General features: G+C 38.9%; 1 protein-coding gene across 8 annotated transcripts in view; it reads left to right on the top strand.

Annotated features, from left to right (window-relative positions):
- The window catches only part of Antp (homeobox protein H90), a 120,133-nt gene that overhangs the window by 73,703 nt on the left and 19,608 nt on the right, over positions 1 to 26,822 (top strand). Inside the window, exon 1 of one of the 8 annotated variants that reach the window (XM_070296287.1) lies at positions 10,197 to 11,783. The exons of 5 other annotated variants lie outside the window; for them this stretch is intronic. The gene's annotated coding sequence lies outside the window, so the exon portion shown is untranslated. Of the gene's footprint in view, positions 1 to 10,196; positions 11,784 to 12,623; positions 13,071 to 21,418; positions 21,520 to 26,822 lie in introns of those variants that run through there. 2 more of the 8 variants (XM_070296294.1, XM_070296292.1) reach the window with 2 other exon arrangements.

The following is a 26,822-nucleotide window of genomic DNA, read 5'->3' as shown; positions in this document are numbered from 1 at the left end:
GAATGTATCGTAGGGGTTCAAGAAATATTACAGAAAATATTACAGAATTGAATAAATTGAAAGAGAATATCTTATACTTTTGCTGTCGGTCAATTTTGACATTTAAATCACCTATTTTTATTTGGAATATAATTTTGTTTATATTATTTCTTATTTAATATCTTGCATATGATTTCTTTTTTATCTGCTCTTTTAATTATGTTAATCTCTCTACGCGCACGGAAGCATGAAATCTAATCTTATAGGAATGATAAATGATTATTAAGATACTAAATATCTGAATAAAAAATATGCAGAGAGATCCAAATAAAGTTTCCAATATGATGTATATAAGAAATAAGATTATTTGTTCAGATTCAGTATTGTTATATTTAAACATCTTTCGCGCTTTTAATCATATTATTATATTTAATTATTATATTTGATAAGACATATATAAATAATAAAATACATTAAAAATATAGTATTTTAAACATATTAAAGATATCTTCGTCAATATTGTTTTCTTTATTGAAAGTCGAAAACATGAATTGTCACTATTTAAATAACAAATGACATGCAAATTAGCTTACTTTTAAAGATCCTGACCTATGAAAAATATGCTTAGAATTTAGAGATTGTCGTTGATCTTATTTAACTTGAAATGAATTTGTGTTCATATGTTTTATCTGAAATATTAAAATTTTATAAATTAAATAATTGAACGTATCGCTATTAATTTATGGAACATGTGATACTTCAGAGATTACAAATATGTGATTATAATTATTATATTATAATTACATATAATTATTATTGAAGGAAAACGTGACTTTTGGTTAGTATAACGTTATGTCGTTTCTCGTTAATTTGGCAAACCATTCAGAAATTCTAGTCGAAGGGTAACCTCTTCATGTTCTATTCTTACATCTCGTGGCATCTCCCAGTCGTGGACTTAGTATAGCTTGCCTCCAAGAAGATTTTAATTAAACCCGCCCTTCCAGTGTTGCGTCTGATTGGATGAGCTAATCCTATTCGTAGGAAATTTAAGGTTTCCTTTCTAGAACGACAGTTACTCGAAAACACGTTAAAATTTTTTCATGAAGACATAATAAAATTTTATACAGCCGTGAATATACTCATTGTCTTAGAAAATAAAATATTTGTTTTGCAATTTTTTTATATATACTTTAAATCTTTCTAATAATATTTTCAATATAAAATTGAACTTTGTGTAAATTGTCGTCTGTGTTTTGTAAAGTAGTTACTATTTGTAGTTAGACGTTATGTTATACGTTATAAAATTTTAATTTATATAACTTCATGCATACATGAAATGTACGGACTATCATGTTGAACTATATATATTATTCACAATCCAGATTTTTAATATTTTGTCATTAAACAAAAAAAAAAAAACAACTTCGAGTAAAGGAAAATTGTCGTAACATAATTTAATTAGAAAGAGAACACACGGTGTATTTTCTATTGAATACCTTTTCTAAATAAGTCATTTGATGAGTTTTTAGAAGATTGAGTGGAAAAACGTATTTAGTTGTTTTACCGGGGATAGGAACCACGCGGGTGTTACGCAGGAGGAGTAAAAGGAAAGAACCACGTCAGGGGGATGACGTCTAAATCTTGCTTTTCGTTTCACGCTGACTGCCCGCCCTTTCGTTGGCTATGCTTAGAGCCAAAACTCCCTTTCTTCCCTTTAGCTTTCGAAGGGGTGGATCCTCAAAGTACACTCAGTATCAAAAATTAACACAGCAAGATAATCTTTAAAAACCTTTCTCATATAAAACAATAATACGATAAGCGAAACTTGAAATTTGCTATCCGTTTATATATGAGTATATATATATATATATATATAAACAAGAAATTGAATATACAATTACTATAATGTTTGATATTATTTTCCTTTTTTTTTTTATAAAATAATATATTTTAAATATTATGCAGAAGAGAACTAAAATATATCAAATTCTTTTACAGTCTATATTCTTTTGTGCTAGTTAAGTCAGTGGTCAGACGTGCTGTTTTCTGAAAAAACACCGATTTCCGCTTAAAGAACATAGATTATATATAACGTTTTACGTAACACTCCGGAACGACAACGCTTTTATATTTTTATGGCGGTGAAAGTCGGCTACACGAGGGTCGCAGCCGTGAGGGTATTCCTTAAGTTTCACCGATAGTCGGAAAAACGAAGCGAGCACAAAAGAGTGTTTCACTTTCGCCCCCCTCCCACTATTGTAGGAAAAATCGACTTTCGCGGAAGAATCACGGTTGCCCTGGTAAAAAACTCAGGAACCTAACGATATTTCTCTTCGCTAAAATCAGTGCACGTTCTGTTCATCGTGATGAACTCAGGACCTTACTGAAAGAGAAAAGGAGATTGATTGCGCATAATACAGAAATATATTTTTAAGGATTCTTGGCGAATTAAATTTATAGAATTAGGGAAATAGAAAGGGTATATAAGAATAAGAGTAATAGAATTACATTTCCAATTAATTTTAAATCGAAATTACGTTAATAAAATTTGGAAGTTACAAAGATATATAATATATATGATGGAAAAAATTAAAAGTTTGCATAAAATGATATTTCATTTAATCATTGATATTTTCGCCAAGAAAAAATGTTTTTAAATTGGCGAGAAAATATGTTCTTTCAAAAAATATCCAAAGTCGAATCTTGAAATAATTTATCTTAATTAATGTCTTATTTATTTAAAATTCAAAAAATATGGTTGAGGAGAGAAAGCTAAATGAGATGAATTATTTAATTAGTAATAAAAATTAACAAAATTACACGTTTATTTCGAATATAATTTGTAGGGTGAATTAATTTTCCCCAAAGAACGATTGATTTTCTATTTCGCGAATCTAGCGTGGATTCCATAGCTATTGATATCGCTAGTCGCGAGTTTCCACGTAAAACGCCGCCCATTCCACGAAATCGTGCACGTGTGCAACGCCGGATTCAGCTGCCTCGTTCGGTCCAGGAATGAATTATCGCCCGTTCGGGGCTGAGCTCTTTCATTTCCAGTCTACGCGATAGTCCCATCCTTTTCTCTCCTCCATATCGGCCGAGGCTGCAGACAGCAACGCTTTTTTCTCATCCCTCTGCGATACTTCCCTCTATTCCTCTCTCCGTTTTCTTTTTCAATTTCCATCAGAGATATATCGCATCGTTTGTGCTTCTGTATCTCTTTTATATACTTGATAATAATTTCTGTCTATATATAATTTATTATGTGTTTATTTTTGAACAGTTATTGATACTGTTTATAGAGTTTTTTGAATCTTTAACGAGACTTTCATGCATACAACTGAAAATATTAATATTTCTATTAATTCTATCTATTTTAATTTTTACGATTTAACAAAAAAACACAATATTAAAGAAAGATTAATACTATATAGATCTATTTTATTAAGAATTCTATATCAATCTCAACTAATCTCGCCGCAAGAGTAATTTAAAAAATACGAAATATATTTGCATTTATTCATTATTTTGATATTTACGTAATTCTTATTATCTTTGTAAGCTTTATAAAGAGCTTTTTAATCATTTTTTGGAATGGTGATGTGGAGCCAATCTTGTATCTTGAAACTCGCTCGGAGATTCGCCAGTTATTCCAAGCGAAGCAACTTTCATCTTGACATTTATTCTCGTCCGGAAAGATCAGACAGGGATCGCCATTATTAAAAATCTATTTTTTTTTCGCTCGTGTTTTACATCAGATTATTATTTCTGCGTGAATTCAACTTGTACAAATTTATTCCTAAAAATGAATCGCTCTTTTTCGTCTTCGTGGCATCAGTTTTGCTATAAATTTCAAATAGAGAATATTAGATTATATTTTTCATAAAACAATATTTGATTATGTGTTTTATATTTAGCTTTTATTTTTTACATTTTGTAGATAAATAAACGCGTTTTTTTATTTTTTTTATTTTTTTATTTTTTTTTTTGGGGGGGGGAACCTCTCGTAATTCGAATAAAGAGTAATGGCATGCGAGGATACTGGGGACACAATCAATTGCATGTTTTCGTTTTGAACCGTGCTCCACGATCGAGAATGAAAGAAGACACGAGGAGGGTAAATTGGAATTCTGCGACGCGAAGGATGATGCTGCCCCGGTTGGTTGGGACGAGAAGGAAACCGGCAACGGAAAAAGGATAGAGGGGAAGAGTAGAGGGAGGAGAGTAGCATCCAAGGAATATTTACTGCCATCTTCTCCACCACTTACCCACAGATTCACTGCCTGAAGTTGTAAACACCTCTTAACTATATGGAGATAGTATCTCGGTTTCCCTCCTCGTGTGCCCTAAACTGTTACGTGGGTGTTGCGCGACTATCATTAATTAGATCATCATACGATTGCGGTATAATATTTTTCTTCCTCTATAATGTGCTTTACAACTAACATTGGCATGTATACATACATTATTTTGCATTAGAAGAGATATAATGTTAATATTATATATAAATTATATTGATTAATTTATATATATTATATATATTTATATTATATTATATATATTATATTTATATATTAATAATATATATATTATATTTATATTATATATATTATTATATATATATTATATAATTTATATATATATATATAATTTTTTTTCAATGATGATATACTTTTATCTAGTATTTAAGATGAATCAAGAACATATATAAACAGTATATATATCTTAATGAAAATTAGAATAGCAATGAATTTACGTACGTGTGTTAAATATAGAATCAATATATATATATATATATATATAATAATTGTGATTTATAAAATAAGGTAACATATGAATCTAATAAGATACAATCCATTGTTATTGATGAAAAAATTGGAAAGTTATTTCCACATATAACGCGCGGAAATAGCTGTAATATTTTCTTATAAATTGATAATATACGACAATTATATTTTGAGAGAATGACAAAGTTATACCCTGTGTATCGTAACGCGATGATCATTCCGTATTAAATTAAAGTACAACACTGTTGCTAGACCGATTTCCCGCTATTTAATTTGCATATCGTACGCCTTCGTGTTATATTTGTTAACGCTAGAACAACACCGATCGATACGCTCGAGCCGCCTGCTTGTAGTTTAGCGTTCACCTGAATAAACGGTTTACATATTCATCAATGCTTGGGTCAACATTTGCCGCTCGGCAAAGAAATTTCGCATTTAAACGACCTTGCCTCGCGGTATGGCGTCTTCTCTCGTGAAAATGTGACATTTCATACGTATAATCGAGATACATCGCGATTTATGTGCCCTGAACTTGACTCGTTTTCAAAACCGGTTTTACGTTTTAACCCGCTTGTGTGTGACCACGGATTATTCAATCGGTAACTGTTTCTGAATTTATACCATACACATACTGAACTTTCAGCGGTACTTTTGCACCGCTTGATTTATCGGCCAAGATTTAACGTGGGAAAAAAAAAAAAATGATATGCCATTACCTTTATTATTTTGAAATAAACTCAACATAATATTACGTTATAAGAATATTGCCGCAAGTATATCAATCTCGTGGCATCTACTAGAATACGTTAATATTTTTCTATAATATAATTAATAATTCCGTTAATGAATATTATACCACACGAGGGGAATCATGAACGGAGCTTAAATATAATAGTAACAGTCGTTACCCGGGCGTCTTTATCTCTTTATAACCAAGTAAAATTATTCATTCTCGCAAAAATAGAGCGTGCCCTCTGCCAGCTAAGAAACGGTGGCACACCGAAACAATGAGCTGATGCGCTCTCTTCGTGCGGCTGTAGATGTTGGAGTCGCGCGTGGAGATATAGAACGAGAGAGACAAATAGAAGGAGACGGTGAAACCCACTAAATCAATACTCTGCCATCGCTCCAACTCTGGGCTCATCCCCTCGCCTACCCCCTTAGACCACCCCCCTAGTCGTCAGCCCGCTTCTCTTCTTCCCCTCCCACTCCTCGCTCTCCCCCCGGGTATCCTCCTTCACCAGCGTTTCTCGGTTCCGTTCGTTCCACGCCACCCTTCGTTCCACCCCCGTCACGCTCTCGAAGCGAAACTTCTCTGGCTCCGCTTCCACGGGCTACTCCCGCAGAGAGAGTTTCCTACCATAGGGCTGGATTCTCCCTTATGCGTCAGTATAATCTACTCGACGCTCGCGAAATGTCGATGACGCGTGAAAAACGTGTATATATATATATATTTATATATTTATACGCGCACGCTTATTTGTTGCTGTTTTTATTTATCATTTTGCTGCAAATGAAGAGCGCGCGTCGCAACAATAGCGAATATAAAATATATCTTGTCCGCAAGGAACAATAATTAAACATAAATTTCTAGAAAGAAAGAAAAAAAAAAGAACTGGAATTCCTAAAACGGAATTTCTAAAACGTCCGTTCCACCAATGTCTCGATATAATCGAGTCTAATAATGACTTTTCATATAATCGTCTTTACACTTCGTGATCTTCAAACGCAATATTCTCGTGGAATATTTTTGAAGTAATCTGTCGACGTTGTGCACGGAAAACGGAAAAGCGATATCGCCGCGCGTTGGCACGTAGTCCGCAGATCCAAAAGGATACAGCTTGCATTGAATTTTAATTTAAAAAACTACTTGATATAAAGCAGGTAGAAACTGTATGATAACAATTTTATATTCCTTCGTATAATACGTCGGCGATAATACTAATCGTCCGCATCTTGTCTCAGTTATGCAATTGAAATTGTGAAATATTTTGCACTAAATGCAATTTTATTACAGACATTTTATCGCAATATTGCGATATTAGTAATAATTGTTGTCAAAGTGGAGTATAATATATTTTATTACACAACGGCAATTTTTCAGTGGGATTTTGAGAGGTTTGTTAAACAATAATTTTTTAAATGCTCTATTTTCTTAAATACACAATCGTATTGTCTCGTCAAGCGTTTACTTATATACATTGAAATACAATTCGAAATATACGCGAGAAAATCTCTTTTTCTCTTTAATTCGACCGCGATATCAAAATAACGATAGATGAGAGTCCGTTATCAGGCGACGTACAATAAGACGCGCGCGGCAAATCGAAACGTTCTTCAATTGTCCATTTATTTCACGCGGTTGTCACGCGCTTCATCAACAAACTAGGTCACGTAGTTCTGGTAGCACACACTCACGCAACCATCCCCGACCATTTGCAGACGAATGCTGAGCGTATCTTACGATCGTGAGAGATACAGCTGGTTGCGTGGGCTATGAAAGAGAAGTAGATGGAGGAAGGGTTTACCGATTGTGAGAAGGTGCCCGTGGCACGAATGGAAGTCCGTGTATGTGCGTGCGTGTGCGTGCGACTACCCAAGACGAGGGTATGATAGTAGTCCCAATGCGTTTACAATCGCGAGCTAACTAGACAAATGAACGGTTCGTTGCTTCTCGCACTACTGATGATATTGTCTTCGCTATTGACGGCATCATTACGTTGCTACTTACAACGGTTGTAAATGTATGGTAAACTGGACTGTTTTATTTATTTAAAAATATCGTAATTTTTTTTTTTTTTTTTTTTTTTTTTTTAATTCGTCGTTATATCAATACGTATAGATAATATACGAGGATGTTTGATAAGTAACATCCACAAAGAGGAATCGATTAAATAACTAAGAAAAATCCAGAGTTTCAGAATTTCCGTTTCTTTTTAAAAAGGAGATATCAAGTCGCAAAAAGTTCAATTACACGGCCGGCAACTCCTGCTTTGTTTCACGGCCGCTGCCCGTTGGTTTATTCCCCCTTCGTCTTTATCTACTTCACTGTTGTTCTTTAAATCTCCTTTCTCTCTCTCTCTCTCTCTCTCTCCTTTCCTTTCTCCTCTTGTTTTCTTTTCTTCGCTACCGACGTGCGAACTTTTGCTGTCTCGGTAGCTGCCTAGTTTGTGATTTCTCGATGCTACTTCCCTACGCTCAGCGTTCTACAACTTAGTGTCCCGTTAATTTCTTGCGATCCGCAGGACGATTACCGCACTTGTCCGAAAATTTAGCGCTCTCGGTGTCCCTTAAATCTCTCGTAGTGAGTTAAACCTTGCAATGGCAACTTAGCGTTCCGAAAATACGCTCTCGTATTTACGTCATAAATTCTTCCCTCGATCTTTATCTGAGAATTTATATTTTTGCGATTCAATAATATTTCAAATTATATATACGTAATTATTTATGTTTATCGCAAGATCTTTCGCTCATATTTGCGATAGTGTATTAGATGCGAGTAAAACATAAAAACTGCGATAAAAAATATAATTTTTATTCCACGGTAAATGTACTATATTGTATATTTTGTACACGATAATTTACGAGTAAAAATCTCCGGTAAAATAATGTTTTAATACTTAGGATATTTTGACATTATCGTACAATATATTTTGGTTCACCTTTACCGGCATTATATCACGATTAATATATTTTGATGAGTTTATAAAAATAAAAATTTTGAAAGAAAAAGATTTTACAATTATATTCAGATGTAATAAATCATGTTATTATCGACACATCAATAACGCTTCTCCGTCAACAGTATAATCTATTTGATTTTATAATTATGTGGGCATAATGATGCCATAAGATATAAGATTTTAAACTTGCTAATAAGTAATTAACATCATTATATAAATAATGCATGGCAATGTATAATAGCTGATATTTCGACGGAACGAAACGGAAAGAACGATTAATATTTATAACGTAATGCTTTAATTGCGTACTTTATATACCGTATGTTTTACCACAGATTGCGATAGTCGATCGTGTAATATTGCAAAAATTATCATTTTAATAAATTATATTATACTAAAGAAATTAAATGAAAGATCGGTTGCTTTTACCGATAAATTGTTTATACATCTTTTTGAAATCCATATAAATATAAAAGTTATTTTCAAAGTAAATATATTAAATAGCAGAGATTTTAAAAAAGGGCGAAGAACTCTTGTGCATGTGAATCTTGATAAGAAGAATTGACAATTGATAGAGATATAGATTTTACGAATATAATCCGGAATGGATCGGCGCGTTTCTCTCGCTATGCGACTCATCGTTCTCTCGAAAGCTATTTGAACGCTCCAACTTACGCGAATCGATGTCGGTAATCGTCTGATAGGATTACGACGATCGCTGAAAGATTGACGATCGAATCCGTCAACGGCTTTCTACGGCGTGAACGGACTCGGGATTTTCCGCAATTTTCTCCGCGGCCCTCGGCGTCGTAGGCCGTGCACGTTCCGAGGCTCGAAAGCTCGGCATTCAATTCGAATCGCGTACGCCCGCGGTTGATAGAAGCTTGAATGAGTGGCACGTGGATGCGATGCGATGCGATGCGCTGCGCGAGTACGACGGTTTAGATTTTAGATAGCATCGGCGATGCTATTTTGAGCCTATTTCTGGGAATTAAAATTAGTCGAAGGAAGAAATAGATTCGTGATTTAGTCCCCGCGAGAGCGTGCGTGTCGACTCTGTCATACAGTTGTGTGAGAAACGCACATGTCACAATAAATTAAATGATTAAATGTAATCCAATATCTTGAGGAAAGAGATCGACCGTCGCGCGTCATTTCGTATTATATGGAAATAGAAGGTGAAATATATTATGTCCTAGTTTCCAGAATTACATTAGTATTTATAATTACATTACATTTATAATCACATTAGTTATCTACGACAATATCATTATAATTTATCTACTCTTATAATTCTAATTTGAGATACATAACAACAGTCGCTTGGTTTTTTTTTTCGTAGAATATTTCAAAAGGCAGAGACGTTAAAACTCTCGAGTTGCGCTTTTATCCGTTTCGGCATTTAATTTCGATATTACGAAAATCGCTTTATTGAAATTGCGTGACGTAATCGGCAACAAAGAACGCCGATCGGGACGCGTCGTCCTTGTTGACGCAGAAAAAGAACAGCGTAACAGTATACGGTATATACGATAGACGCTTCTCTCTCTCGAGTGTCCCGCGGTGCCCCTCGAGTCTCCCCGTGTCTCCCGAAGACGGACACAAGGGAGACGGGACTCTCTCGGTTGCTGTACACAACCACCATCGTGGCGGATCACGGGGGCGTCGAGAGAAAAGCGAGAGCGGGAGAGAAAGAAAGAGAGAGAGAGAGAGAGAGAGAGAGAGTAGAGAGAAGGATACGCCAAAGGGGGATACGCGGGTATATCGGGGGAGCAAAGCTTAACGCATGTGCACAGGGCGCCTCGCGTCGCGGCGCTCCGGTCCCGCCGCCGGCTCGGAGGCTGCGAAACTGAGCGGGCGGAATTCGCGGATCAGAGTCGTCGCATCTCTCGCTTAAGATATACATCACCGCGGCACCGTCCGCGGCTTTCCATGGGTATCGGCGAGCGCAGAGCCGTCCCGACGCTGGCTGACACGCACCGAGCGCCAACCGCGAGGACCGCCGATCGTGGACGGGATGCTGCCGCGTCGTACGGAATTGGTCCGGTGACGAATGATATCACTCGAGATTACGGTTTCTCGTGCGACGCGACACACGTGCGGTACGCCTTCGAGTGCAACAGCGAGCTCGTCAAGAAACTTGCGACAGCGGGACGAAAGTCTGAAACGACACGACGATCGAGTTCCAGTTAACAAATCCTGACGTTTATTTTCTCTCTGGTACTCTGAAATAAAAAAAACAAAGTAACCTCCGGGATCATCGGGCTTCGGCTCGCGCTAAAGTTGTACGTTGATGAGGACGTCGAACGATCGGGAAGAGGCTGCGTGACAATTGAGACTGTTTCGTCATTGATATATATATTCTCGTGTATTATCTTAATCTAAGGAAGGGTAAAAAGGACGAGGAAACTTCATTTGGACAGCGAGGCTCGATTTTACGCTGGTACAAGAAAATCTCGTTCCAGAACTGCGTTTCGCATTGTAGATTTTGGACATTGTAAATCTTGTTGATCAATGTTAAATCGCAGATCATTGAATAGAGTCGACCTCGCGCGAACGTTACCCTCACTGTGTCTCGATAAAGCCCACAACCAGTAAACTTGGGTTCTCGTCGGCGATTTCATTCGAATAGAGGTGCGAGGTGCACGGATGAGAATAATTTCGGATGATCTGATCCGCTTCATGTCGCGCTAAACCGATCGCTCGCTTATTTTTTATCGTTATTCATCAGCACGCGCAGCTCTGTCAGCTGATCATTTCGCGAAATCTATCCTTACAAGACAATCCAAGAAACATAAGAAACTCGTTCCAAGAAGCAGTATCATCAGGATCGGGGATCGAAGCCCGACGATAAACGTGCCGAGTATTCTGCGTAAACATCTCGAGTTCGCGTAGAATCGTTTGCCAAGATCTCGCGAGGGCGAAAGTGAGAAAAGGGTGATGGTGAATGGACTCACATGGTTGCTCTACCCAATAGACAGTGAGTCCGTTCGAAGGACACATGGTTCGTCGACGGTGTTGGGTTTTTCCGATCCCACGCAGTCTCCCGTTATACCTGGCTCGGTGACTGTCGGCGAATTCGTTCGCTCTTGGTGGACAAAGACTTCCGAGAAGGTGGTGCGCCAAGGGAAGTACCAGCCACGACGGGGCCCAGCGCCGGGGCGGAGACAAGGCCCCCGGTGCAGGGAAGAGGCGAGACAGGGGAAGAAGTCGAGTTTAGCGTAGCAGCAACGGCCCTGAAACTACAAGGGAGAGCAACTACCCCCTTAAACAGGGGGGAACCTAGGAGGAGGCGACCTCGCCGACGGAGGCGAAGGAAAAAGAAGCGACGGAGGTGAGCGGATAGTCGAATGTTTTTAATTGCCCTTTGAATTATTGCTCAAGATTAACGATATAATACGCGTGCTTCATGTTAGAAAATAATTTCACTAAAGTAGAAATTATACGGTATAAGAATTGGATTTGAGTGAGATTTAATAGAGAATGCAATTTATTATATATCGTGATTTATTATAGAACGCGTATAATATTAACTATTAGATATAAAAATACAACAGCTTTTTCTCCGTCACATTTATTCTCAATTTAAAATTTAAAATGTTTGGATACAAGTAGATGGGAGCTACGTTAAGCGGCATCAATTTCTTATAAAAATGTGTGTTTTACGTGCGACGTTAGTTATAATAAATCGCGAAATATACGAAAGGTAACGTGACATTAAATTAACGTCGAAGCATAATACACCCTTCGAGCGTCACATTACAAAACTCATAACGACCGATCAATGATTCTGCCAAAATTCGTTATTCATTTTCCGCTTATTCATCAAAATTCGCGTTAACGAAGCACGCGGACGATCGGACAGAGATTATCTTAATTATCGCAATTTTTTCGCGAACATATTCGCTCTTTTTCCATCCATATAAACATAATCGTCTTATATACAATGGATTGGGTAAAAAAGAGTTCTATTTTTTTATAGAATCTATGATTGTTGCGTACATATTGATAATTATACGACTGACTTTAAAGTTATCTTTTTTAAGTGTCAATTACATATAGAATATGCAATTTTTGAAAAGTCAGTGTTGAAGTAGGCAAAAATTTATGTAATTTTTTCGTGTAAAATTCAAAGAAGTTCAAATAATGCTGTTATCGGATATCGATGAATTTTTACGGCGTTATGTCAAGTGAGATTACGCGGTGAAGCAATTCATAAACAGGGTTGTTCGCTGCGGTCGGAAGAGACGCGCAGCAAAGATTAATGATGAGAAATTACGTCTTCCGAGAAAGTCCTTATCGGGCCGCGCACGAGGCGCGGAATATATCTGCACCGCGTGCTTGAAACGTTTGGCAATTCGCTAACCGCTCTTAATTGTAATTGATCTGCAGTTGATTTCAAGGCGGCTTGTGCGGTCGATGCAAAAACACACAGATTCCGGTGTTAACCGCAAATTATCCGGTTTCTTATTAGCGGTTCGGACTGTACCGCTGGTAGTCGTCTGGCCATTTCGTGTTCTGGAACGTTCTACAACGCGCCGCAATTTCGTTTTTCTTCTGGCGCGTCAACAAATTTCATCGACATACCGATCAGATACTTGCGACGACTTTCCGAAACGTAGTACGTGAGAAATTTCTTAAAAAAAAGGCGATACTTTTTCTCTCGATCGCTTTAAACTAAGGAGGCTTACGTGATATAGTTTCGTTTTTAATACTATTACGTCTCTTCCTCTCTTTCTTGACGCTTTATAATTTACTAGCTTCGCTTTGCTTTGCTTTTTAATTGATCACCGATAGACGCTGATTTAGATTTGCCAATTTTTGTGTCTATAATATATGTCGATTACCCTTTTCAAAAACAGTTACTTTACAAGAAAATGTGACTCGTTGATATATAAATAATGCGTTATGAAATGAGGTACTTTTGATCAAGATCATTAAAAAAAAAAAAAAAAAACTATATTAGTTTCGAGAAACTATTTAAATTGAACGTGAAATAAAAATGTTTTTATTTTATCGCGAATCATATAAAAGAATTTTTGCGCGTATTATGCAACTTTGATAAAATTCCCGCATTTCCTGTATCGATATTAAAAGGCATAACATCGCTAACGTACAACATTGGCATGTTTTTCTCTACATATATAACTTCAACTGTCGACATTGCGATATTTCTCACCGTGTTGCTTTTCTTTTTTTCCTTTTTCTTTTTTTCCGCCGAACATCGGCGTCGAAAAAGGGCTTGGGTACGGCACAGATAGAATTCTTATCCCTAAAAGCGACGACGCTGGTTGGCCGTGGGTCCCCCTCGCTCGCATTACGTCCCTTCCGTTTCACGGTTAGAGGGGAGGAGGATGAGGCACAGCCAGTACGTAAGGGAGGGGCGGGGGGGCGGGGAGGGGACGAGCAGGGGGATCGTCGGGGCAGGAAATGAAGGGAGTAGTCCGGGGTGATAGGAAAATTTGATGGAGGGTGGCAGAGTGACGGGAGGAACGGGAAAGAGGGGGGGAGGGGGAGAGGAGCGGAGGGCTATCAATGACGCGTTAGAGCACGTCACGCTGCGCAATGCATCTGCCGCCATATGCCGTCATATATATTATCTTGGCGATACGTCAATTCGGCCACTGATCGTTATACTGATTACCGCGAGCACGCAAACTATGTACTCCGCATGTGTGACTGTTCTCATGACTCTCTGTCATTAATGAATACGATTTACTTTCTTCATATCGATGGCATCGGTAACACTTCGGTATCACTTGCATTCGGATAGCATGTTGATACGTCGTTTAAATCGCAAAAAAAGATGTCTCCAGCATTCTTCGAGAAAAACGTTATTTCGAGAGACCCAATAAATATAAATGATACCTAATGAAATATATGGAAGAAGATAACGTTATAAAAAATAAAAAAGAATAAAAAGAATAGAAAGAAACGCGCGAGAGATGTTAAAGAGAAACAGCTCACACAGACCAGCCTAACAATAAGTCTCATAAACTTTTATATTATATACGAGACCCTTGTTGGATAGCTAAGAAAGAAGGAAGGCGAGGGGACGAGGACGATAGCCTAACGGTGATGTAACAGACAATGCTCTCATGAAATTTCTTAAATTTTCTCTTTTGTTCTGTCAGTTTACAATGACGCAAACTTTCTCTGATTTTTCTTATACAATCCGACATACAAAAGACAATGTTAATACGAGAACAACGAACTTTTCTCGATCTTTCTACCTCGCCTTTCTTTCTTGTTTCACACTTCCGTATCGTTCCAAGGTCGATAGAAACGAGCGTAGATATCGCGGAAAGTCGCTTTACTAATTATCGGACAAGGCAAAAGGCAATATCGTTACTCGAATAATTTCATTCTATATCTATATTTGATTTTTTTTTTTTTTTTAACAATTTTAAGTTGTTAAATAATCCCTTAGAATGAGAAAATGGGAGAAAAATTTATAAAGCTTAAAGCTAAAGAAACGATTTTTATTATAACCAAAAACTATTTTCAACCTTCTGAAACAAATATTTGATATAGTTGCCATTCTCTCTCGTTCTCGTGATTCAAAAACCGCCTGGTTATAGCAGGTTTGCGGGGTCCAAAGTACATTTTTATTCTGGGATAGAGCGAGGCGTATAACGCAAGCCAACGTCCCTTGTTATTTCTCCTATTTTCCGTTGCGATAAATCACGAATGCCGACGGACGGACTAAGGAAGTAGGGCCAACGGAGGGGGATCTCGTTGCCGGACGCAAAACCAAAACCATAGCGGCGGAAGATGTCAACATTCCAGACAATTTATAGAAGGCAACATTTTGCAAACCGGGGAAAAAAAAAAATGTTTTTTCCACACCCGTTTTAATATTATCGGATATTTCGATTCGCGTTACGGATATAAATTCGAAAGAAAAAAAATTTAAATACATCGAGTAGTCGATTTTTTTTACAAAAACGAATATGTGTTCTAATGCGCGTAAGAATCGATTTCTTAAGCAGATTCTCTGATCGTCGCGGGGGGTGGGGGGTGGGGGGAGGCGAGAACCTGCGCGAAAAATTGGGTGATCGATTTCGTTGTAAAATTGCGTTGGTCGTAGTGCAATTAGCGCGCTATACATCATGCGAATAACAAGGCATGGCGCCCCGAAGGCGTCGCACGCCTCTCGGACGAGCGGTAAAAGAAAAAAAAAAAGGGGGAGAAGAGACAACGCGAACGACACAAAAGAGGGGGGAGGACAGTATACGGGGGCGAGGCGGTAGCGACGTGCCGTTCACCGTCTCTTCACGAACGACGCTTCTCAAGAACAACTCCCAACTTTTTCTCGGGGGGCTAAGACGCGGAAAGGATGAACTCTCTTTTCTCTCTCTCGTATCCACGTTACTTCCACATCGCTCCGTCTCTCCTTCCTCGATTTCTCTACTCCACTTCCTACTTTTCTCGGACGCGTCGTTGTTGCCAGAAAACCCCCGCATGCCATTCATCTTGAGACATCGGACGAAAATAACACGAATTTAAGAAGCTCACGCTCGTAAACAATAAAGGAAACGCGCGTCGCTGGTTACGTAATAGCGCCGTCCGAAGTGAAAAAGCTCTTGTTTATGTTATGTCCCTCGGGTGTTTATTCCAGAGGAAAGCTCACTCAGTTATCGAACTTGATTATTAGCGCTGTTCTCTCGGCGCTGTATAAATAAAAATATATCGATCCCGTCATTATTTTCTTACTAGCATATTCTTAATCGATTTCACGATAGCAAAGCAAACTGAAAAACATCATGTGACTCATGAAAACGTTGTTCTATTTTCGAAATGTCACTTTTATCATTATCTTTATGCAAAATTGAAATTAATAAATTAATATAAATCGCCTACATATAAATTAACGATTAATAAATTCATGACATTAAATGTCTTATCATTTGATATTTGTAATTCAGATCGAACTGCATTTATGAACAAGTTCGAACAGTCTTCGGAGAATCGCGTATTATTCAAGAAAAATATATAGATGGGAGAAAAGAAATCTGTATGTGTGAGAAAATCATATATCAATAGATCGAAGGATACAAATATGAAAAAGAAAAAAGAAGTGCGAGAAAATAATTTACGAGTAAAGAGTACGGGGGGTTTATAAGAATATACATGTCGGAGCACGTAACTCGGAAGATCAAGAGGGAACTGGTAGAGTACACCTGGTGTGTTCTCATGAATTCGCCGCCGTTCCTCCTCGCGCGCGCGTGCGCTCGCGCGTTCCCGCGTCCCTCTCTCCCCTTAACTTTACACATGTAGCTAACAACGTTCTGTGTTCGGCGCGTCTGCATCCTGCGCGGGGCGCCGTGCTGAGCTTGTTGGTTATGCTAATGACGTTCGCACGCGCGCATGTGGGCCGTAATATCGTGGTGGAAACTCATGCACGGGCACAATGCTGTCCCGATTTGTTACTATAAAAGTCACGAAGCGTGACGTAACGGCGCATTAAACATACATCGCGATGTCTCAATAAGTTACGCCATCTCAATTGTAGAGCGAAATATGATCTGGCAATTGTGTTTCTGTTAACTACAATAGATCTGTTGTTGCGATCTGCGTCAAAAATCGTTTTGTATTTTTTTCTTAATAAATTTGTTCGACGAGATATGATTAATATTATAAATAGAAAGAATCGAATTATTTTAATGAATATTCGTAGTGTGTAGGACACGCGATACGCTTGTTAGATCGATAAATCTCAGACACAATTTATGGATAACTGCGTGTTATGTAAAGTGAAAAATTAAATCACGTACATCATGTAAGATGATATCATTGATAATGAGTAAAAAAAAATGCCAAGGATAATTTCCTATCCGGCGTGTTCCCAGGAATATTAAACACGAAGCGATTGGCAAAATGCCTTTTTAATCGCCGCATGTAAAGTTCAATTATTTGAACAATATCCAAGAGATCTCCAGCGTACTCTATCTATTATTAATTGAGTCGATTTGATACGGTAACGATCATTACGAAATACATTAGACGATTGTGTCCCGTAAGAGAATCAGCGTAATAAGTGGGCCGCAGGGAGTCGTAAGGAGATTCTCCACCGAGTCCTTTCTTCGATATATACGACCACCATTTCCGCACAATTGAGGGTGTTTCTCGTTACTTCATGCTCTCGTGCGATTACGTATCTTCTCCTTTTTTCGCGCCGATCGATTGCTCGAGAAGCAATTTTTATCGAAAATAAGAAGAAGAAAAAAATCTTTATCATTCCTCGTAATTTATCATCGATATACATTGCATTGACATATTGAAATCAATCTTCGGTTCCGATTCGTTAAACCTCGATACATATATTGTATTTCCGCACGGCGATTTATAAAAAACTGTTTTACGGCGGTTCGATTGTTCCGCAAATTATTTACGGCATTAATCATCGTTAACAAAATCGATTATAATAATATAGAGAACGCTGAAAATTCTCTAGACTCGCCAGCACATGTGGCAACAGAACAGATTGCACATATTAACGATCGACCCTATATATCAAGGCAATTACTTTCCAACTCTTCTGAAATACCGGAACGTATCGATCGGGTCGATCAATGAGAGCCAGGAGGAGAGCGTATGGTTGATGTGCGTGTGCGGTTACGTTAAAGGTCGGTTGTTCCAAGTTTGTCGGGCAGGCAGAGGATATCATCTACCATACATACATATACCTCTCGTTCCTTTCGTACAGGAGGGAGCGTCTGCGGAGCAGCATATAATTATCGGTACCGTAATGGCGACCATAAGTCATGGGCGCTTCTCTTCCTCGCCCGATGCCCTCTCTTTCCTCCCTGAGCTGACTGCGGGTCAGCCTGCGGGTAGAGAACGAATGCGGATGAGAAATCGAGTCGATTGGATAAAGTCATCACGTCGCCTTCGCTCGGACGCAGGCCAACGCACACTCCATTTTCTTTGAAAAAAATTTCCACCCTCGTAGGATCCCGGTCGAATCTGGGAACGATTCGACAGAGATTTCTATTAATAGATGTGCGTTAGAAATGAAATATTAAATATGATACTTTATTTTGTCATATTGAAATGATAATTATCTTTAATACGGAATTAGCTTATTTGACATGTCATTTACACGCGAATATCTCTTTCAATAGATGAAATTAAAAATGTCAGGGAACTAAGACTTTAATTAAAAAGTTTGAGGGAACACTTTTTATATTTTTTTTATAATTGTTTCTATTGTTTTGTACAAACTAAATTTATATTATTAAATTATATACGTGTATATAGAGTTATCGGATTTACATTAGAATTAATCAATCGATATTGATAATATATGAAGGATATATGAATTATTTTTGGTTTTGCAAAATTTGGTGTGTCTTGCATGTAATAATGGAAGTCACGAGGCCATATTAGTAAAATCGCACTCTCCGTTCCTCGCTTAGTAAAAGGTCAGTCTCCGGGTGTCGAACAATGGCGGTCCCTTATATTGGTCGTCAGCGACAAACCCTCGATCCTAATGTCGACCCATACATATACTTCTTCATCCACGGGAATACGATCGCCTTTTACGCTACCTGTCCCTAACTGGCCTGCTGTTGTGAGCCGGCCCTTCGACTGCCGGCTGACATTCTTGCGTCTCAAGGAGCCGAGACTTCATTTCAAACTCGATACTCTGGAATAAATGAAAGCGAAATAATAAAAATAAGAAGAGAAAGATGCGATTATATGATATACATTTTTACATTTAAAAAAATGTTACGGTTTAATATTTTTTAATATACTTGATTTCGCGCATCGATCTCGCGTTTCTCTATAAAACGTGTTCTCGCTAAGGTTGCTTCGTAGTGGGTGTTCACGCTCCGATGCGAAAGTGGAGTGGTCGGAAAGGAAGTGGATAAAGCCGAGGTCGAGGTAGAATAGCGGAAGGAGCGCCGAAGGAAGGGATGATTTCGAGCCGGAGGCGAATAAGAATTATGATTCGTCCGCGTCAGTGGAAATGAAAGGGATCGAGTCGTCTTTCCGGCGTTCTCGTATTTCCTCTCTTCGCACATCTTTCGTCCCTTCATCTCCATCCTTTCGAGATCCCGTTCGATATCGTGTCATTCGTGTTAGTTAAGATAAGAATTCGATTTTAACATAAAAGCAAGATTTTGTTATAACAATTTATTGGGAGATAATTTTCATCCGCGTGATCAAGAGATGGACGAATGTTTCCTTCTTATTATTTGCGCTTTCGTGCGAGGCGACGCAGTGCTTTCGACGTTGAGACAGCCGGGGGTTGTCCGAAGAGGGATGGAGGAACGACTAGTCAAGGGAAAGAGCCTGCGACACGAAGAGAAGGGAGGAGGGGAGTTTGTCACGAATGGGAGGGGGTTGGTTTCAAAGGGGATTTCTCTCGGGGTGGGGTGCGCTGACAGCTCGACGCTCTCGTCCGTTCCACGCTCGACGGGAGGATACGCTTCTCTGCACACATATTCACGTACGCTCGTGTGCGCGCGCACACGCACGCGCGCGACGCTCGCGGAATTGGTTAGCGCGTGGTGGATATCCCAGCCGCGCTCTTTCTGTCCCTCTCTTGATTTTTTTTCCACTCTCTCGCTCACTCTAGCCTTCTCTCTGTCGGTTCCTCCATTCTAGTCCCTTTCCCCCCGACACGCACGCACGCACGCACGCACGCACGCACGCACGTGAACACGCACACGACCACGCTCGCTTTTCTGTTCGCCGTTAGTCACGTTGTGTAGTTTCGTTTCTGTCTGTGCTTCTGCCGAGTCGGAGGAGCTCCGACACACGCCAACTCGCGCGGGTTGCATGGTGTGTATATTCGGGACGAACATCAAACTGTCAGCTTGTAGCGATCGAAGTGCAAAGAAGCTTCGCGAGTCAACGTAGGTGATAGTACATCGAACAATGTTGTAATCGTTATCGAAAAGCGCGATTGTATTCGCGACGATTCCCTCTTTCCGCATCTCACGAAAGACTCGCGATAATTGATCTCATGGATCGTGGACACGGATTATTATTTTTACATGGACGAGGAAAGTTGCGCAAAATTTTATGTACGAATGCCATCGAAGCGTACAATCAGGCGCATGTGTAACGTCGAAATACGGTGAAACTAGCGAGCATTAAATCTTGGCACACGCGTGTTACAGGCGCGCTATTCGATCTGTATTCAAGATCATCAAGAAACTTGTTGAGAATTATAATTGCACGAGAGTCTGTATCTTTGAAGATACAAGTGCTCGATTATACGTGTACTGCGTATGCAGTAGGAGCGAAGAGAGAAATATACATTATAATTGATAATCTCGTAAAGAATCACTTGGGCGGAAATTGTCGCTTCTTATCCAACAAGCTGCGTCCTCTGATAGCCACGAATCGCCAACGATCGATCACAACTTGGCCTCCTGAACTGCTCGCTTTAATTTAGCATCGAACAGAGAGAGAAAGAGAGAGAGAGAGAGAGAGAGAGAGAGAGAGAGAGAGAGAGATCGCCAAGGATAGGAGGTTTATTAAAAAGTTGGAGCACTTCCTAGATTTCGGTCGACAGCCACAGCCACGCCGTTCCAGAACACGATCGCCGTTACATAGGCGTGCTCACCGCGGGACTAATTAACGGGTCGTCATTACTGCATCGCGATGTGCGCGATATCGCTTAAACGCGGGCGCGAAAATTGCTCCGTTCTCGCCGGGAGATTCCTCGATCGCGATCCGAAAGCGTGACGCGAGAGGAACGCCGACAAATTGACACCTGTGTACACTTAATTGGCATCGTTTGCACAGTCTGCCGACAGCCGGTTTTTCGCGGTTGACAACGCGACGCGACGCGACGCGTGTTGCTGATAAGGTCGCTCTACCGCCACGACGACAACGACGACGCGTCCGGTGCGCGTAATTGCCGGCTTGCTCGTTATCGAGTCTCGCGCGCGCTGCTACTTGGTAATGTTAATTAGCCGATAGCTGGGCGCGAGGAGTTTTATCGCGCGCGCGAGAGTATGCGCCGAGAGGCGGTGGTGAGTGCGTAAGACACGCGTGAATCGACGATATTAGCTGACGAGGAATCTACAGGACGGATCATGTGGAGAAAGGTATGTCTGCTGTCTCACGCGCGCCAGCGAATTATCGGTGAAAGAAACCAGTATCGCGGAGTTACTAAAGGGATACTCTCCGAACTTGACTTGAGGCGACTCGACCGTTTGATAAGCTCGATCCCTCTTCGACAATTGAAGGATCGATCGTTTAAGCAGCAGCTTATCGGTCGATGTATCAATGCTTCTTCGTATTCTAAAGACCTCTTTGGACGATTTATAATTCGTGGCAAAATTTAATATAGTTCTATTCATAATTTTATGTATCACATGTTTCAATGCGTGTATTTTGATATATTGTTATTATTTAATTAAACTTTATTATTATAATTGATTATTTAAACAATTTTTATTATTTAAAAAAAATAACTGAGTGTATACTTAAATTAAACACACACTGTATAATTTGATTTTTATGTATTTCATGTGTTTAAAATATTCTCTCTATATTACATGACGCTGATAAAATTTATAAATAAATAAAATTCTGTCTGAAATTTTATGACGAATTATAAATCGTGTAAAGAGGCCTTAATCATCAAATTTTTAATCTCTCGACATTTAACTTTGGAAGCAGTTGTCATATAATCGCTCTATACATTAGACGATTTTAATTTCTATCTTTATTTAGAACGTGAAAATAAATGTAGAACTAAATCACGACACACACCTCCATATTATCACGTATTAAGATCTTGAAAACTCGGATCCGGAAACCGAGATTTCGTTAGTGGATGGCGGGAGAGCGCACAGGTAACTCGGTAGTAAGAGCATGACAGGTCGCTCGGTTACCTGAAGAGATAAGAAAGTCATCCCGTATAATGGTTGACCTGGTCCGGCTTTCCGGTTTTTCGTTTCGTTACGCACACGCTCGTCGCATCGTTGCATCGGGCAACACGATGGCGATCGAACGATAAAATATGCATGAATTTAGGTGGTCCTCTCGATTACGTTATGAATTAAAAAAAAATATATATATATATATACAAAATTATCGACGTGGAGAAAGACGTTTTAAAGTGTCGCTAAATGGCTATTATTGTAACATGCTATACAATCACGTCGAACAATAAGAGGCATTTCGATACGGTATCGGGACCCTATAGGAATATTTAATGAGCCACAAGCCCTTCGATTTGACGAGGGTCACCGGCAAAGGATTAATCTTATCAAAAGATAATCGTCTTTCCTTGTAGTAAGAAAGGTTTATACGCGCGATTACGAGGAATTAGGTAATAGGATTATTTTTCCACATCGGTTTTCTCGTATCGATACTATGCCGATTTCTACGCGTCATCGTAACACATGGGAATATAATTGTGATTGAAAAATTCTATTTATCTGTATACTGTATCATTTCTGCGAATCTAATCACGAAATTTACAATTTGTTATATCTACTTTATTTTTCTTTCATGTCTATTTAATTGGCATATATATATTTATAAATTTTTATTTATCATTTGTTTGAGTTGAATTTGTATCACACTTATGAAATGAGAATTATATATTTTTCATTTCGATTAAATAACTTGTCTTTACCGCAACTATTATATCAAAATAGACCTTATTGACCGCTTTGAAAAATGTGCCGGGACGTTATTTTTTTTTTTTTTTTCTTTTCGAATCGGGCTCCGTACATTTATCCTGTCTACCTTTCCAGATAGCAAGTACAAAACCCTGTATATAGTATAGAGGGATGATTCGCGGTACCGCGACGCGACGGGAACGAAAGACGCTTCGCTGCGTTTCTGATTTAGTGGCTGCGCAGGTATAAGGTTAGCGGCATGTAGTGTGAAAGAGAAGCTTGGTACAAGCGTGAAGAAGAGGGAAAAGCAAAAGGGGTAATCCCGTATGAACCAACGGTATCGTACGGCCGAAAGTGATTGTACTCTATCTCATTTTTATTGCTCTTTCATTTAAGAGAGCGTATCGTTAATCAGATATCCCATAATTTTAAACAAGTACACAATAATGCTTTTTTTTTAATAAAAAAAAAAAAAAATTGCGGCCATTATAACTATAATTTAAAGACTAAGATCAAAATGTTTCTGTAATTGATACGAAGGCTCCTTGTCGATGTAATTAATATAATTAATATAATTTCTAAAAGACGCGATTTATATTCGCATTATAAGTTATAAGTTAACATAAAATAATAAAGTCGCGAAAACTTTACGTAATGTCTAAAGTATAATCTTGCGAATATAAAATTTTATATATTAATTTTTTTTATGCACTTTTATTGATTTAATTAAAATATATAATAGAGTGTATTTTATATTATTAAAATAATATAATGATTCTTTGAAATAATATTACTGTTATATAATAGTACTCTTGTGGTATAATCGTGCTTTAAAAATTTAATAAATCTTTTCCCGCGTTTTCTTTTTAATCTGCTCTTTTTTTAAGGTCTTTTTACGGAAGCGCATAACGCGTACATCAATGACGCGACCTAACGATGCTTGGGACGAAAGGGTTGGACAAGGGCGGCGCGTGGATCATTGAATTACTTCGGGTATGCGGAATGATAGACGTTCCGAGATACGAATGATGTTTCTAATGACGCCGTACGGTATTTTCAAGCGCGATAAATCACAGCGGCGGCTCGTAAACCATAAGGGAGTCGATATGTGTATCAATGTGGGCTGAAGCCCATGGTGTGTGACGAGAAGGGGGTACGGAAACGGGAAGAGTCAGTGCCCACGCTAACATTATACCGCGGTATGAATGGAACGCTTTTGCGGAGGCTGCTGCCTTATAGAAGGTGGTTAGCGAAGATATTTATTGCCCTTTGAACGGTTATCGGCACGCGGTACAGCATTCCATTGTGAAAAATTGTCAGCGCTTTTACGGCCGCGAACTCGTATTCTTTTCGCTTCCCGTGTCTTTTTCAACCTCGAGGCAGGGGGATGAAATTCTATGGGATCGTATCGAAGATATACGATGAATTTTGAATTTGCATGTTATATCTTTTCGAATAAAAAGATGTTTCGAAAATGAAAATATTGTTCGATCTGAATATATATAGATATATAGAATTTAACAACGAATGTGAGAGAAATAATAATTTTGAACAATTTGTTTCCATCCGTCAATGATTTGCAAATTATTTATGGATAACATTGGCTTGTCTAATTGCAAGATATCGCCGGCGTTTAAATTTCCATTTATTTTCAATTGCCATGCGAGAATCAAATTGCCCGGCACCATGTATTGACCTTAGCCGCTCGGGGAACAGCGATTATCTCCCAGGGTTTTCCGATTTAATTAAGCACGAGCTTCAGCTTCGCCCTTAACTTTCGATATTAGGCCCGCGGCGTAATCTATCAGATCGGTCGAGCGAACCGACCCGAGCTCGCCCATGTTCGCGCAAACACACGCACACACGCGTATATGCGTGCGTCTTCGCGCGATTCCGAGTAAATCGGTATCTCCGTTCTCCCAAACTCCCGGGTCCCGATGGGGTGAGCCACCCTTTGTTCGCGGCGTCGGATCTACCAAGCTTTCAGGCTCCCCGCCATCCGGCAATCCTCCGTCGCTGAGCGTCGCGACGCTCCCTACCATCGTTCCCACCCTCCGTGCGTTTGTTGTCCCTTCCCTTCTTGCCGCTCGCTCGAGGGTGTCTGCCACGGCCTTTGTGCTCTTGTCAACTTGTCAAACTACCCCTACCGTGAGCGACCCCCCCCCCCATCCCCACTAGCATCCAATACCGTGTCCGTACCGCCGACCCCTCTCTACACCTCCGACCGAATCCTCGATCTCACCCTCTTAGGATGGCACCCCACTCGATGTCTCCTTCTTTCTTCTTCTTTCTCTCTCTTTCTCACTCTTACTATTTCTCGCTCGCTTTTCTTTGCCTGCCGTTTGATTTTTGCGCTCGAGACATCGAGCTAAGAGCAGCTGCAATTTCCGCCTTTCAAGATATCTTTCACAGCAAGTAGACTGCTCATAGACTGTTCATGATCCCCAGTTGGCAAATATCCTATAAAAATTTTATTTCTATCTTCGAAATGTGCTGCAAACGACATTTTTTTTCAATTGTTGATGTACATTACTCGAGAACAATATTCTCTAGTACGGAAAAGTTCCAAGGTTCCCGAGTTTTATTATTAGTATGTTAATAAATACGATAGCTCTTATCTTCTACATATGATAATCGCGAGCGCTCTTACTAATAGCCATTGCCATTGGTAATTACATACTTACAAAGATATATAGCATAATTCCAAAGTAAACTGATTATGCTTTCTATGCGGATGCATGGTATCTATATGCGATCAAGATTTGCGATAAATCGGCTTCTTATTTCCTAATTGCACAATTTTCATGCATTTCTATTTTTATCTTATCATATGGGGTATGCGCATACATATAGATGAAACCAGACGTAGACGAAAACGCTTTTCTTATAACGGATTATCATGACTATATCTCGCGATATTTATACACCGACTGCAACAATTATAGTGTTATCTTGTTTAATGTATAAACATAAATGTAAAACGATGTAATTAGTACGAGGTTTGCAGTTTTTCTTTATTTTCTCTTGTCACTAATTTTATCATATTTAACTCTCTTGTTCTATTTATTCAAGAAAATATTAATTATCTATATTCTATAATATCGCATAAAGAGGGAGAGAGAGAGAGAAAGAGATAGAGATGTCTAAAAAGTCGATAATTATTATTTGGTAACAATAATTAAATAAATAATATTGTAACTCTCATTTTTCCAATTTGAAAGTTTATTAATTCTGTTTCGTTATCGCGCCGACGATTTTAATTCAAGAAAACGTCGCACATTTTCTCGGCTCTCTCTCGCGACCCTCTCTCTCGCGACCCTCTCTCTCTCGAGGTAATATAAATTACCTCGAGATAATTTCAAAGTTGCGCCGACAGAACGTCGGGCGCGACGATGCCAAAATTTTTCAGTGGACGGGGTCGAGACTCCAGTGCCGCCTGTTTATTTTGACATTCCGACATTCTCGTTGTATATACGTGCCATATAGTTCATCTCCACGCTCTCGCCACCTCGTCTGATTTAAATTCGTATATCTATGCGTGTCATCTTAACTCGACAATCTCCTCGATTCTCTGGTAGCATCGTCAATTGCCTCGAGGGATAGTTAATTAAACGTGTCTTATTTTGTTCAAGAAATAATCAAGTTTACACAAATTTATAATGTTTATACTCTTTGTGTCTTTATTTTATTTTTTTATTTCCGCAGATTTCATTCCGATTATAATCCTATGTGTATGTGTGTGTATAATGTACAAGGCACAATTGTCCAATACAATA

This window comes from Polyergus mexicanus, unplaced genomic scaffold, assembly GCF_030449975.1.
Source record: "Polyergus mexicanus isolate NDT 795.1 unplaced genomic scaffold, iyPolMexi1.0 SCAF_5, whole genome shotgun sequence".
Classification (NCBI taxonomy): domain Eukaryota; kingdom Metazoa; phylum Arthropoda; class Insecta; order Hymenoptera; family Formicidae; genus Polyergus; species Polyergus mexicanus.
The sequence above is the reverse complement of the archived record's forward strand: the minus strand, read 5'-3'. Positions and strand labels throughout refer to the sequence as shown.